The 13,832-nt window shown below is 39.2% G+C and overlaps 1 long non-coding RNA gene and 1 pseudogene across 1 annotated transcript in view; both read left to right on the forward strand.

The window, feature by feature from the left end:
* LOC133654406 (histone-lysine N-methyltransferase PRDM16-like) overlaps positions 1–13,832 on the forward strand; it is a 751,541-nt pseudogene that overhangs the window by 285,591 nt on the left and 452,118 nt on the right.
* The window catches only part of LOC133654238 (uncharacterized), a 16,791-nt gene continuing 3,011 nt past the window's right edge, over positions 53–13,832 (forward strand). The window contains exons 1-2 of the long non-coding RNA XR_009826860.1: positions 53–178; positions 1,319–1,395. This is a non-coding gene — a long non-coding RNA (uncharacterized LOC133654238). The remainder of the gene's footprint in view (positions 179–1,318; positions 1,396–13,832) is intronic.

A 13,832-nucleotide genomic window follows, 5' to 3' on the forward strand; every position in this document is an offset into this window, starting at 1 on the left:
CCACACCTGCTGCCAATCAGCGTGTCTCTATTTATGCCATGTCTCGAGCACTCCTCAGTTATGTTTGGACCTTTTATGCACGACTGCATCACTTTCTGTTTTGAGTAAATTAAAACTCATCTTACCTGCACGTCGTCTGCTGGTTCCTGCATCTTGGGGTCACCACAATTGCAGCCATGTGAGTTCCCAACAAATATGATTCAGTTTAAGAGACTGTTCAAACTACAAGTGTTCACAAAGTACACAGAATAATAATTATGATGAACATCTTGAACTTTTTTTTTATTTTATTTTTTTTATTTTTTTATTGAGACAAAGATTATTTATGTATTTAATATTTGTTTGCTTACTATGGTATACTATTTATTTGTTCACTGTTCTGTTACAGAGAACAAGGAAATAGGATAACATTGCTATGGTATGAAAAAGGGGTAGGATTAAATAAGCTCTGCTTCTTCCTACTCCTTTTCGGAGGTGCTGTAATGAAACAACTGGAAATGTGTGATGCATTACATTGTGTCGTATGCATGTTCCAAATAAACTGAAACTGAGCTGAACTGAACGTGGTGATAATAGGATAGGATAAAGGAGAACCCCCATCGTTCTTAGGCAAGGTATATAATGTATGTTATTGATCCTGAAGAAAATTCTGGTAAATTTAAGGCTGACTTTTGATATTAAGGATTCAATGAACCGTTATAATAATACCAGCACACATGCGATGGCACCAACTTTAGTATGCTAGGTCCTACATTTAGCCCGATGAAAAGCACTAGAACAATAGTGTACAATAATGTACATAACAATCCAAGCAGAATAGGAAATAGAGTAGGTTATAAATAAAGTAGGTTAATAAAAATGGATTATAAATAAAATACAATAAAGAGAAAATCGAATAGATTGTAATATACATTTTGTGCAAATAGAATACAACTATAATAACACAACACTGCATGGTCCTTTTCGAACAGTTAACATAATCTGCACCTCTGTAAAGTACATAAATAAACATTTTATTGATTATAATGATTCCTGAGCGCGGCCACCGCTGCTGCTCACTGCTCTCCTCCCCTCCCAGGGGGCTGAACAAGGGGATGGGTCAAATGCAGAGGGTCAGTCTCGGGGAGAACATACCATCTCCACACAGAAAAACTCCCAGCCCAGGGATCGAACCCAGTATTTTCTTATTGTGAGGCACCAGCACTACAGTAAAATACTAGTAATTTTAATTAACTTCCTAAAAAGACCCTAATACTTTGACACAAATGCCATTTTATTGTTATAATGTCACTAACTAACACACTAACATTTTAAATAGTTTACTTCCCAGATGTCAAACTCAAGGCCAAAACTTCTGGCTCACCACATCACTTCAGCCTGCAAAACCATGGAAATGTAAGGCATATTGTCATTTTTGCTAAATATTTTTACAGAAAAAATGTATACCGCTTGCAACAACAGTTCTTAACTCAATATTATTTGATGCAAAAAGCTATTCTAAGCATTTTGTTTTGTCATTGACACTATTTTTGAAATTAAATCCGCAATGGCTGAACTTTAATATCTGCTTGTCACCTTGACTTATAATTGCAAAGCAATTTTCCCATCGGTTTGTTGGACAACACTACTATAATGATCTAAGGAAAGGAGCAATAATGTAAAAATATTAATTTTCATAGTTTCAAAGTTAGCAAAATGAGCAAACTACATAAATAACGTCCTGTAATTTGATTGTTTTTCTTTTTTTTTATCTTCATAGATTGAAAATTAACACCAATGAGTTGACTGATGAACATTATCACATCATTTATTCAGAAAGTATAAATAACGACAAATAAAGATAGAATACTATTAACCGCAACATAAAAACAAAACTACAACATTATGATTTGTACATTTTCAGAATGTGCTTGATCTATTTTTAAACAAAGAAAACAATCTGAAGTTGTCTTTATTTTTAAGTTATCGTGCCGTGATATTACCAGTCCAGCCCAAGTGGGAGTAGATTTTTCTCCATGTGGCCCCCGATCTAAAATGAGTTTGACACCCCTGGTTTGAAACATAGGAAAAAAGTAGGGGCTTTTTGTCCAGAATTTACGGAATAGTTATTTAGCCCTGTTAACTAGAACAGTGTTTTTCAACCACTGTGCCGCGGCACACTAGTGTACCGTGAGATATTGTCTGGTGTGCTGTGGGACATTATGTAATTCCACCTAATTGGGTTAAAAATATTTTTTGCAAACCAGTAATTATAATCCGCAAATGTGCCATTGTTGAGTGTCTGTGCTGTCTAAAGATCGGCAGAGTAACTGTGTAATACTCTTCCATATCAGTAGGTGGCAGCAGGTAGCTAATTGCCTTGTAGATGTCGGGAACATGGTTTGTCGTGGTCACAATATGCAGATAACAGCGGGAGGCAGGGTGCAGGTAAAAAAGTATCTAGTGCTTAAAGGCCTACTGAAATGAAATGTTCTTATTTAACCGGGGATAGCAGGTCCATTCTATGTATCATACTTGATCATTTCGCGATATTGCCATTTTTTTGCTGACAGGATTTAGTAGAGAACATCGACGATAAAGTTTGCACGTCACAGGTTGTGGAGCGCCTCACATCTGCACATTGTTTACAATCATAGCCACCAGCAGCGAGAGCGATTCGGACCGAGAAAGCGACGATTACCCCATTAATTTGAGCGAGGATTCGTGGATGAGGAAAGTGAGAGTGAAGGATTAGAGGGCAGTGGAAGCGATTCAGATAGGGAAGATACTGTGAGAGGCGGGTGGGACCTGATATTCAGCTGGGAATGACTAAAACAGTAAATAAACACAAGACATATATATACTCTATTAGCCACAACACAACCAGGCTTATATTTAATATGCCACAAATTAATCCGCATAACAAACACCTCCCCCCTCCCGTCCATATAACCCACCAATACAACTCAAACACCCGCACAACACACTCAATCCCACAGCCCAAAGTACCGTTCACCTCCGTAAAGTTTATACAGCACATATATTTCCCCAGATTTACGTATGTGACATGCACATAGCGGCACACACGTACGGGCAAGCAATCAAATGTTTGGAAGCCAAAGCTGCGTACTCACGGAAGCGCGTCTTCTATCCAACTCAAAGTCCTCCTGGTTGTGTTGCTGCAGCAGGCCGCTAATACACCGCTTCCCACCTACAGCTTTCTTCTTTGCTGTCTTCATTGTTCATTACACAAATTGCAAAAGATTCACCAACACAGATGTCCAGAATACTGTGGAATTTTGCGATGAAAACAGACGACTTAATAGCTGGCCACAATGCTGTCCCAATATGTCCGCTACAATCCATGACGTCATCATACCGAGATGTTTTCAGCAGAATATTTCACGGGAAATTTAAAATTGCACTTTACTAATCTAACCCGGCCGTACTGGCATGTGTTGCAATGTTAGGATTTCATCATTGATATATAAACTATCAGACTGTGTGGTCGGTAGTAGTGGGTTTCAGTAGGCCTTTAAACCAAAAAGAAACAAAAGGCAAGTGCCGCTAAGAAAAGGCTTTGAAGTTTAGGGATGGCTATGCAAAACAAAGTTCAAACTGAACTGGCTGCAAAGTAAACAAAAACAGAATGCTGGACGACAGCAAAGACTTACAGTGTGTGGAAAACAATGTGCCTTGGCTCAGAAAAGGTTGAAAAACACTGAACTAGAATATAACTCCACATTGCAAAAATAAACACACAAACCAAGTGTATCTTGCTATGGATTCCTCCATTACTATAGGGCATTTAATTAAAAAGGGCAGCAATTTATGTTTTGGCATAATCGTGCTCGCTCACAATAAAACAAATGGCAACGTACCAACCATTTGCAGAAGTAATGAAGCAATTTGAGGAAAAGCATGGCTGTGTGTGTTGTGTAATAGATGGTGTGTGTTGTGTAATAGATGGTTGCAGGTCTCTGAAGTCAGTTTGATTGGGCTAATAGAATGAACTTCTCATCTCACCTCTCTGTTTGCCCCAATCTATCAGCATCAAATATTGACCATCGGGATCAATGTTTGAAAGATCGATGTAGAGAGAGCCCTCTACTTCTCTACATCTCTCTCCTTCACACTTGACTTGTCCCCTGGGTGTAGCAGATTAATAATGCTGCTTCATTTACCATTGAGTGGAATGCAGGCGACTTGTATAGAGGTCCTTAATGAACTGATCCGCTGTTGGCCTCAACATCAATTAACATTGCTTTTAATTATGCCTGTAATCAGAGCTTCTTTCAGACTACCCTGAATACGTAAAAAAGTGTCCTGCTGAGACGCACATAAGCACGTGCGCGGAACGAGACGGGACAGAAGAAGCCATTTTATTCTTCTCCGCTCAGCCTTTTTTGACCTTTAGACCTGTGTGACCAACCGAGGAACATATTTGGGCCCAAAATAGCCTGAACACTTTATTTTGGAACCTTTAGGAGTCCAAACTACAAGCTGCCGCCATCCAAAAAACATGAAGCAAGAGGAAGAGAATGTCTGCTGCAGTGGTATGCCAACTTCCCAAGCTGAGGGGAAAGTTTGGCATTGAGTGAATGTTTACCTTTCGACGATTCACCGCTTTTGTTAGGATAAAAAAAAATGGGTAACACTTTAGTATGGGGAACATATTCACCATTAATTAGTTGCTTTACATAGGGTTGCGGTTAGGGTTAGGGAAGACTCTTAGTTAATGGCTTACTGCTTGTATAATAAGGCCATGCAGAATAAGGCATCAATAAATACTTAATAATGACTAATTAAGAGCCAATATGTTACTAATTTGCATGTTAACAAGCAACTAATTCAGTGGTTTTTAACCTGGGTTCGATCGAACCCTAGGGGTTCGGCGAGTCGGCCTCAGGGGTTCGGCGGAGCCTCCGCCGCAGAGGTCAAGACGCACCCGACTCATCGTATAAATAAAAACTTCTCCCTATCGACGTATTATGGATACCCCCAAACAATGTTCCCTCTAATTTTCCATATGCGTGAGCAAACGTAAAAACTCTTTGAGCATTCAGTGGAGCACATGTGAGCGACGTCAGACATGCACTGTGGCCACACCTGCAGCACACCTGTCCCAAACCTGACTAAATAACAAGTTAAATGTTTTATTATTATAATCAAATGACAGCAGTCATTTCCATGAGATTATTTTCTAATATAAGTGTTTTGGCCCACTTACAATGACAATAACAAAAAATATTGTTTTTCATGAGCTGTGCACTGGTATTGTATGTCTGGGTGGGGTTCTGGCTTTGGAAATAATGTGTACACCTTCAGGGTGGACCGCTAGCCTGTCCATCGGATGGGGACATCTCTACGCTGCTGACCCGTCTCGGTCTCCCCTAGAGGGGGGGTTTACCCACATATGCGGTCCTCTCCAAGGTCTCTCATAGTCATTCACATTGACGTCCCACTGGGGTGAGTTTTCCTTGCCCGTATGTGGGCTCTGTACCGAGGATGTCGTTGTGGCTTGTACAGCCCTTTGAGACACTTGTGATTTAGGGCTATATAAATAAACATTGATTGATTGATTGATTGATATCTCATTTAGTTCCCATTAAAACATTCACATGTTGCACAATGAGATGTAAACATGGGATCATGTGTACATTCCTGTAACTTTCTGTTTGTAAAATATATCTTTATTAGTATTTCTTTAATATAATAACATCATTTCATGATTAATATTTATAAATTAAGATTAAATTAAGAAAAAAACATTTTATTTTTCACTAAAGAAGGGTTCGGGCGCATATGAAACTGGTGGGGTTCGGTACCTCCAACAAGGTTAAGAACCACTGAACTAATTAATGGTGAATATGTGTATCTTAAAATAAAGTGTTACCAAAAAATGCATACAAGTTATGTGATATGAGGTACATATTTGTTTTCTGTATTCATGGGAAAATCAATCAATCAATCAAAGTTTATTTATATAGCCCTAAATCACAAGTGTCTCAAAGGGCTGCACAAGCCACAAAGACATCCTCGGCTCAGATCAAAACTCAATCCAATGGGCTACAATGAGAAACCTTGGACCCTCCAATGGACGTCGAGTGGATCTATTTAATAGTGTGAGAGTCCAGTCCAAAATAAGCCCTACGTTATGTTGTGGCGGCTGTTTTGTTTCTGCAACAGCTGCCATGCGCATCGCTGGAGTCTACTACAGCAGTACATGTACAGCGCTATGCAATGCGTAATTGCTGCTCATGGTTGACCTTGTGACTCAGACTTTCAGCAAGACTTGGAAGAGGTTCCACATCAGCAACACTCTCCAATTATGTCAGTTTTGGCAAAGACATTATAGACGCCGACCACATGAGTTTGATTAAGCACAATTATACGAGTATTGTAACACCTGATCAGGCGGCAAGTTTATGTGCTATTAAATTCTTAGATAATGGAGGCTTTTCATTGCAACACGAGACTGTGCCATTTCAAATACCAGTGGAGTGTAAAAACAAGTCATCTCTATATTGAAGCTATTATCATATACAGTCGTGGTCAAAAGTTGACATACACTTGTAAAGAATATGATGTCATGGCTGTCATGAGTTTCCAATTATTTCTACAACTGTGATAGAGTGATTGGAGCACATACTTGTTGGTCACAAAAAACATTCATGAAGTTTGGTTCTTTTATGAATTAATTATGGGTCTACTGAAAATGTGACCAAATCTGCTGGGTCAAAAGTATACATACAGCAATGGTAATATTTGGTTACATGTCCCTTGGCAAGTTTCACTGCAATAAGGCGCTTTTGGTAGCCATCCACAAGCTTCTGGTTGAATTTTTGACCGCTCTTCTTGACAAAATTGGTGAAATTCAGCTAAATGTGTTGGTTTTCTGACATGGACTTGTTTCTTCAGCATTGTCCACACATTTAAGTCAGGACTTTGGGAAGGTCATTCTAAAAACTTCATTCTGGCCTGATTTAGCCATTCCTTTACCACTTTTGACGTGTGTTTGGGGTCATTGTCCTGTTGGAACACCCAACTGCACCCTAGTCCCAACCTCCGGACTGATGATTTTAGGTTGTTCTGATGAATTTGGAGGTAATCCTCCTTTTCCATTGTCCTATTTACTCTCTGTAAAACACCAGTTCCATTGGTGGCAAAACAGGCCCACCACCATGCTTGACGGTAGGCATGGTGTTCCTGGGATTAAAGGCCTCACCTTTTCTCCTCCAAACACATTGCTGGGTATTGTGACCAAACAGCTCAATTTTTGTTTCATCTGACCACAGAAATTTGTCCATGTGATGTCAGATGAAACAATTTTCTACCGCTTGTCCCTATCGGCGTCGCAAGGGGGTGCTGGAGCTTATCTCAGCTGCATTCGGGCGGAAGGCGGGGCACACCCTGGACAAGTCGCCACGTCATCGCAGGGCCAACACAGATAGACAACATTCACACACTAGGGCCAATATTTGATTCAAACTACCTCGGTATTGAACTTTGACAGCAACGTGTATTTCATCTTGACTTAGTGGTTGTGGTCCTAAACAACCGTAATAGAATGTTTACGCGACAGGACTGAGAGACTGAGCGTGAAGACTGAAAGCTGGAGCGTTTGCCTTGCAAAAAAGCACAGAGGAAAGTCCAAGAAAGCGAGCAACCTTGTGAACGCCGGCATGGCAGACTTTCAGGAAACAGTCGTCTGTCTTTTCAGCTCTAAAGGCACAAGGCCACCATCTTCTTTTGTACCGCCTCTTTCTTTCTGAGCCTCTTTGTCACCCTCCAACTCTCTTGCACTTCCTGTATCCCTGGAAGCTTTCCTTCTTTTCACTGGGGAAATTTGTAGTTGCACAGCAGTACACAGTTTTGTCTTACTTTGGAGGCTTTTGAACTGGCTTTTTTTCTGCCTTTTTGATGAGATGCATCCCTTGCAGTGCATACTTGTATTAAAGGCCTACTGAAACCCACTACTACCGACCACGCAGTCTGATAGTTTATATATCAATGATGAAATCTTAACATTGCAACACATGCCAATACGGCCGGGTTAACTTATAAAGTGCAATTTTAAATTTCCCGGGAAATATCCGGCTGAAAACGTCTCGGTATGATGACGTTTGCGCGTGACGTCACGGATTGAGCGGAAGTATCGGGACACCATTGTGTCCCAATACAAACAGCTCTGTTTTCATCGCAAAATTCCACAGTATTCAGGACATCTGCGTTGGTGAATCTTTTGCAATTTGTTTAATGGACAATGAAGACAGCAAAGAAGAAAGCTGTAGGTGGGAAGCGGTGTATTAGCGGCTGGCTGCAGCAACACAACCAGGAGGACTTTGAGTTGGATAGCAGATACGCAGCTTTCTTCCAAACATTTGTGCCGCTATGTGCATGTCACATACGTAACTTTGGGGAAATATATGTGCTGTATGAACTTTGCGGAAGTGAACGGTACTTTGGGCTGTGGGATTGAGTGTGTTGTGCGGGTGTTTGATTTGTATTGGTCGGTTATATGGACGGGAGGGGGGAGGTGTTTGTTATGCGGATTAATTTGTGGCATATTAAATACAAGCCTGGTTGTGTTGTGGCTAATAGAGTATATATATGTCTTGTGTTTATTTACTGTTTTAGTCATTCCCAGCTGAATATCAGGTCCCACCCGCCTCTCACAGCATCTTCCCTATCTAAATCGCTTCCACTGCCCTCTAATCCTTCACTTTCACTTTCCTCATCCACAAATCTTTCATCCTTGCTCAAATTAATGGGGTAAACGTCGCTTTCTCGGTCCGAATCGCTCACGCTGCTGGCGTCCATGATTGTAAACAATGTGCAGATGTGAGGAGCTCCACAACCTGTGACGTCACGCTACTTCCGGTACAGGCAAGGCTTTTTTTTATCAGCGACCAAAAGTTGTGAACTTTATCGTCGATGTTCTCTACTAAATCCTTTCAGCAAAAATATGGCAATATTGCGAAATGATCAAGTATGACACATAGAATGGACCTGCTATCCCCGTTTAAATAAGAAAATCTAATTTCAGTAGGCCTTTAATGCTTGTCTCTAGAGTGATCAAGTTAACTACCAATTGGCTTTGTTTGCATAATCATATTAAAACCTATCATTACTGTATTTTTCTAAATTTAAAACACTATCTTGTGGTCCACACAACATGTGATGGTGGTTCTTTGGTGAAAATGTTGCATAGATTATGTTTTACAGATCATCTTCAAGTAGCTTTCTGAGCGTCTCTTCAGGATGCGCCGTTTAGTGGGCGGTCTTATTTACGTGGCTCAACTTCGACAGCGTCTTTTCTCCGTCATCTTTTTTGTAGCGGTGTAGCGTGCAAGGACGGGAGTGGAAGAAGTGTCAAAAGATGGAGCTAACTGTTTTAATGACATTCAGACTTTACTTCAATCAATAACAGAGCAGCATCTCAAGAATAATGCAACATCAACGCCGTAAATGTGTTGTCTGACCGGAACCCTCTAATACAGGGGTCCCCAAACTACGGCCCGCGGGCCGGATCTGGCCCGCCAGCGTCCAAAATCAGGCCCGCAGGAAGTCCCAAGTATAAACAAAAATAAATACATTTAAAAAAAAAAAAAAAAAAAAAATGTATTATTTTTTTTATTATCTACTTTGTACTTGCTACTCACAGTGTCTCCTAGCCACTCAGGCAAATCATATTGTCTAAAAATGCATTTTCTCATCGATAACGTGACATCATCGCGCGCGCGGAAAGTGCCTTATATATATATATATATATATATATATATATATATATATATATATATATATATATATATATATATATATATATATATATATATATATATATATATATATATATATATATATATATATATATATATATATATATATATATATATATATATATATATATATATATATATATATATATATATATGTGTATATATATATATATATGTGTATATATATATATATATATATATATGTGTATATATATATATATATATATATATATATATATATGTGTATATATATATATATATATATATGTGTATATATATATATATATATATATATATATGTGCATATATATATATATATATATATATATATATATATATATATATATATATATATATATATATATATATATATATATATATATATGTGCATATATATATATATATGTGCATATATATATATATATATATATATATATATATATATATATATATATATATATATATATATATATACAGCCAGGCCCCCGGCCAAATTGTTTTAACCCAATGCGGCCCCCGAGTCAAAAAGTTTGGGGACCCCTGCTCTAATAACTAAAGTTCCGTGGGTGAATTATGTAAACTCACTACAGTTTTTAACGCTTTGACAGCTGGTCGACTGACAGATATAAGTAAGAACTTTACACTACTTTATATTAGAAATGGCAACAGCGGAAGGTGAATGCCACATAAGAAGGTCGAGAAAAAGAAGAAACGTATGTGTACGGCGTCGGCACAAACTACAATTGCGGACACACACATTTTCAGGACTTATGCAGATCCCAAACACACATCAGCAGGTACCAGAAGGTAAGAAAAGTTGGTTTTGCATAATATTGCGAAACAAAACACCAGGTAATATGTCTGCTTATAGGTGCCATTTTGCAGTCCTTATCCACGCACCATAATAATACTTGTATGTTTAATGCTCCGACAATCCATCAAGCGGTGTGGCTTCATAGCTTACTGAAATCGTAATAAAACATGTTGACAGATTTTTTTAGCGCTGTGTGCAATGTTCTATATTCTCAATGGAACATTTAAAGTTTTGGTGTTGTTTACTGACATCATATTGCAGTCTATACAAACCTCTTATGGGTGACTGCCATCTTCTGGTCACACTTATCATTACACCATGTACCAAACAAAATTGCTTCAAGGTCGGCTAGCACAACCATAATGATGCCGTACATTAGGCGCACCGGGTTATAAGGTGCACTGTCAATTTTTGAGAAAATAAAAGGACTTTAAGTGCGCCTTATAGTCCAAAAAATATGGTATATAACTGTGATATATTACAATCAGTGCTGTCAAAGTTAACGCGATAATAAAGTGTCAACTATAAGTTCTTTTGAGGATGCCAATTTTTTTAACACGCATACGTCTTGACTCCTTTTTGACCCTCGGTCCGTTTTTAGCTTAAAGGCCTACTGAAATGAATTGTTTTTATTTAAACGGGGATAGCAGATCTATTCTATGTGTCATACTTGATCATTTCGCGATATTGCCATATTTTTGCTGAAAGGATTTAGTATAGAACAACGACGATAAAGATTGCAACTTTTGGTATCTGATAAAAAAAAGGCTTGCCCCTACCGGAAGTAGCGTGACGTAGTCAGTTGAACATATACGCAAAGTTCCCTATTGTTTACAATGATGGCCGCATGAAGTGAGAGAGATTCGGACCGAGAAAGCGACAATTTCCCCATTAATTTGAGCGAGGATGAAAGATTTGTGGATGAGTAAAGTGCAAGTGAAGGACTAGTGGGGAGTTGAAGCTATTCAGATAGGGAAGATGCTGTGAGAGCCGGGGGTGACCTGATATTCAGCTGGGAATGACTACAACAGTAAATAAACACAAGACATATATATACTCTATTAGCCACAACACAACCAGGCTTATATTTAACATGCCACAAATTAATCCTGCATAAAAACACCTGCGTGTTTGTTATGCTAGCTCCTAGCTCCTCTGCTAGCTCCTAGCTCCATAGAACACGCCAATACAATTCATACACCTGATCAACACACACAATCACTCAGCCCAAAAGACCGTTCACCTAACCCAAGGTTCATAAAGCTTATATATTTTTAAAAAGTTACGTACGTGACGCGCACGTACGGTACGGTACGTGTTATGCTAGCTCCTAGCTCCTATGCTAGCTCCTAGCTCCATAGAACACGCCAATACAATTCAAACACCTGATCAACACACACAATCACTCAGCCCAAAAGACCGTTCACCTAACCCAAGGTTCATAAAGCTTATATATTTTTAAAAAGTTACGTACATACGCAAAAAAAAGTTGCGCACATACGGTCAAGCGATCAAATGTTTAGAAGCCAAAGCTGCATACTCACAGTAGCACGTCTGCGTCTTTGTCATCCAAATCAAAGTAATCCTGGTAAGAGTCTGTGTTGTCCCAGTTCTCTACAGGCGTCTGTGTATCGAAGTCAAAAGTCCTCCTGGTTAGAGTCTCTGTTATCCGAGTTCTTCCATCTTGACTGCATCTTTCGGGAATGTAAACAAAGAAGCGCCGGCTGTGTACTGTTGTGGCTGACTACGTTCGAAAAATACGTCCATTTCGCACCGACAACTTTCTTCTTTGCTTGCTCAGCTTCCTTCTCCATAATGCAATGAACATGATTGAAACAGATTCACGAACACAGATGTCCAGAATACTGTGGAATTATGAAATGAAAACAGAGCTTTTTCGTATTGGCTTCAATGTGGAAGGCATACCCGTGTTCGCCGGTCTACGTCACGCGCATACGTCATCCTCAGAGGCGTTTCGAACCGGAAGTTTAGCGGCAAATTTAAACTGTCACTTTATAAGTTAACCCGGCCGTATTGGCATGTGTTATAATGTTAAGATTTCATCATTGATATATAAACTATCAGACTGCGTGGTCGGTAGTAGTGGCTTTCAGTAGGCCTTTAAGGAAAGGTATTGGCGTTCAGTTACTGTTAAGTCACAAGCTTGAACATAGTTAGCAGAAATGCAAAATAAAAATGGTACATTATGGAAATCCTTTGTCCAAAGCCATGGCAAGTCATTCTCCTGACAAGACAAGACTATTTTATCTTCGATCGCCGTGAGACGACATCATTGGAGCAAAAGCATGCCTATGCGCTTTGCCGCCTGTAGAGGGCTGGAACTTTACTTCCGTGTTTTGATTACGGTTGAGTGCATTGATGTTATTGAATGTAGATTGTTGCCCAAACTGCTTTAGTAAGATAGAATTAAAAGCTCAGCAGAAAAGAACGACAGTAAGCAGGAAGTTTAGAGTTTAGAAGGTGTCTCGTCAAAACATGTCAAGACACCTTGTCTCATACCAATCACATACTTCCGGCTTCACAATAATAAAGTTAAAGTACCAATGATTGTCACACACACACTAGGTGTGGCGAATAGCGCTACACATCGAATCTGGTCTAACAACCAAAATGAAATATTGTGTTATATTATAATCATGCTTAATAAAATATGTTTTGTAATGCAATCTGTGATATTTTTTGGCTGATTGAAACAAAGTGTATATTATGTTATAACCTGTTCTGATTGATAGTCTGCAAATACAGAATGTTTAGCAGGCTGACTATTAAATTGTATTAATAAACAGAGAAGGTTAAAACATTGTCATTGGACGGCGTGGCGAAGTTGGTAGAGTGGCCGTGCCAGCAATCGGAGGGTTGCTGGTTACTGGGGTTCAATCCCCACCTTCTACCATGCTAGTCACGTCCGTTGTGTCCTTGGGCAAGACACTTCACCCTTGCTCCTGATGGCTGCTGGTTAGCGCTTTGCATGGCAGCTCCCGCCATCAGTGTGTGAATGTGTGTGTGAATGGGTGAATGTAGAAATACTGTCAAAGCGCTTTGAGTACCTTGAAGGTAGAAAAGCGCTGTACAAGTATAACCCATTTATCATTTATCATGCAGAGATATGAATACCATTAACTTGAACAACATGTAATGTACAGACAATTACTTTACCAAACATATTTTACTATCAAACCATGATTATAACAATCTACTTTTTGTGTTGTCAATGTGTGAAGCGGGTATCTAGACAT

The sequence above is a fragment of the Entelurus aequoreus genome, linkage group LG07, assembly GCF_033978785.1.
Source record: "Entelurus aequoreus isolate RoL-2023_Sb linkage group LG07, RoL_Eaeq_v1.1, whole genome shotgun sequence".
In the NCBI taxonomy this organism is placed as follows: Eukaryota; Metazoa; Chordata; class Actinopteri; order Syngnathiformes; family Syngnathidae; genus Entelurus; species Entelurus aequoreus.